The sequence below is a fragment of the Sorex araneus genome, chromosome 9, assembly GCF_027595985.1.
Source record: "Sorex araneus isolate mSorAra2 chromosome 9, mSorAra2.pri, whole genome shotgun sequence".
Lineage (NCBI taxonomy): Eukaryota > Metazoa > Chordata > Mammalia > Eulipotyphla > Soricidae > Sorex > Sorex araneus.
In genome coordinates, this window is record NC_073310.1 from 54,332,675 (window position 1) to 54,335,444 (window position 2,770).

Sequence of the window (2,770 nt, forward strand, 5' to 3'; positions counted from 1 at the left end):
ATCCAACAGACATTGGTGAAGGGTGTAGTGCTGAAACCTTGTTTGCCTGAAACTCTATCACCAACAATATTGTAAATCACGGGGCCTAAATTAGGAAAAGAAGCACGTCAAATACATTGACTGAGGAATGAGAAAAATAAGTTTGACAGGGGCTAGAAAAGAATGATTTTGATTTAGCAGTGTAGAAACAATCCACCTATTTCCAAAAGTTGGGGATAAGGGGGTTGTAATTGTGGACAGAGTACAGAGCACAGAGACTAGAGTGAGTGGGGATGAATAATTGGTGAAGAGATAGAGGGAAGATGGGCTGAAGGTTGGACTTAATCCAGAGACCCCACCTTCAATACCTGGCTCCACACGGTACCTCCCACCTGTGGTGGGTAGGGTGTCTAGTGGCCTCAAGCTTCACTGGGTGGAGCAACATGAAGCCTTCAGTTCTGCACAGCTGGGCAAGTATAACTGGGAGTAGTCCCTGACCTAAGTAGTCCCTTGGAAGTGAGTTTGTTGTAAAAAGAAGTGATTTCTCAGAGATTTAGACAATATCTGTCCATCATCATGACAGAGTTAATATCCAAAACATATCTAAAGCACTTGTAAATCCTAGTAAGAAACAAAAAAGATTAACACCATGAAAAAATGGGGAAAAGAAATGGACAGAAATTTCCTGATACATAGACAAACCAAAAGTATATGAAAAATTTTCTCTGTGTAAGTTATCATCAGGAAATGCAAATCAGAGCTGTGTGGAAAGACTTAATTGCCTAGTGTCTGCCCAGATCTTCTGTGGGAAAGGAGGAAGGGCTCAGGCTAAGGAACAAGCATTGACTTACAAAATGGTAGAGGATGAACTGGTACTATTTGAGAAAAGCATAAATGAATTTGTGAATGAATTTGAAAGTACTGCTAGTGACACTACCTGTCAGGTGGTGGGACCAAGAGATGCTGACAAGGATTCCATCAAGGCACTTGCAGAAAAACTCAGTGCAACATTAAAGGAAAAAGAACAAATGGTTGACACTCTTCTGGAGTATCAAAATCATGTGTGACAAACTGCATCATACGAGTTTTTTATAAAGATTACACATCTTTATAAAATGCCTCACAACAGCAAAGCATGTAGTGTGGATGTACACACCTATAATGTGTATAATATACATTTAGAATATATAATGAACATTAAAAAAAGGAACTGCAAATCAGAACAACAGATATCACCTCATTCCAGTGAGACTGGTACACACCTAAAAGAATAAAAATAATCAGTATTGGCAGGATTTTGACTGGTTCACTATTTTTGGCTGGAGCAATAGCACAGCGGTTGGGTGTTCGCCTTTCACTCAGCTGACCTGAGTTTGATTCTTCCACCCCTCTTGGAGAGCCCAGCAAGTATTGAGCCCGAACGGCACAGCCTGGCAAGCTACCCGTGCGTATTGGATATGCCACAAACAGTAACAATAAGTCTTTCAATGAAAGACATTACTGGTGCCCGCTCGAATAAATTAATGAGCAACAGGATGACAGTGACAGTCACTAAGACAATATAGACATTCTTCAAACTACTAATAACTGAACTTCTATATGACCCAGTAATTCCATTTCTGGGCATCTACCTCAATGACCCCAAAACTCTTTTCAAGTCTGTGCTTCTGCGTTCATTGTGGTACACACTAATAGGGAAAAGAGTAGCTTAATCATCACTGTTTATGAGTGGTTCCAGGGTAAGTTCAACTTTTGCTTTTTAAGTTCAACACTGTTATTGGAAAATTGAAAAAATATTTGCCCAAGATGTATTTGCTCAAACACTATAATCAAACTCAATCAACAAATAATGTATTTTGCAATAACCCTTAGGGCTAAGAATACCCTCAAGGAAGTAAAGTTAATCCAGGACATCCTCTTCTAGAAATGAGATGGCAGCAAACTGAGCAAGCAAGGATTCGTGCTATCCTGGATCTAGTTTTAAATCTGAATTAAAAATTTATTTTCTAGTTACCAAGTCACAAGAGTAGGTAAGAGGGTGGTGATTTGCAAATCAAAATTCCAAGGGAAAGTTAATACCCAGAGAGAGTAAAGGAATGCCATTATAGCAAAGCTATTTTGTCGTTGAAGACTTTTTCTGATTCTAAAAATTGTAAACTTTAGTTTCATAGTCTTATGTGATGAGAAGGACCTAAGTGAAGACCCAAGTCTCAGTCAGTGTGTGGAACACCCCTTCATTTGCCCCCCCATCTCACCCCCACCACAAAACTGGCACATCAACAAAAAATATATCCTCAGGCTTTCCCTCACTTGTTCCCAGGGCACTATGGAAAGAGAGCTTTGTTATTAAGGTGAATAGTAGCAGGATAAACAGAGAGAGCAAGAGATTAGTCCTCATTTGGATTAAGACCAGAGAAGTGTCTGAGAAAGGAAAATGGTTTTCAAGACACAAGCCTTAGAGTCAGCTTAAGGCATAGGCAGGAGTCAATGCGAATATATTCTACAAAGCCCTTTTGTGCAGGGCTGGGATGGTACAGGAGCTAAGGCATTTGCCCTGCCAGGGACTGCTTCTGGCCAACCCTAGGCCGAGCACTTCGAGTGGCCTCCCAAGGACTGCCAGAACAGCCCTGAGCACCAACATGTGTGACGCCCAAACCAACAAAAGTAGTCGCCTTCATTTTCAGCGTTGCAGCAATCATTTTCATGGCCAATGAGCACCATAGTGAGATCATAGTAAATACTCAAGGACACGATGTACCCACAGTGAGTGCCAGCAGAAACCACCAATCTA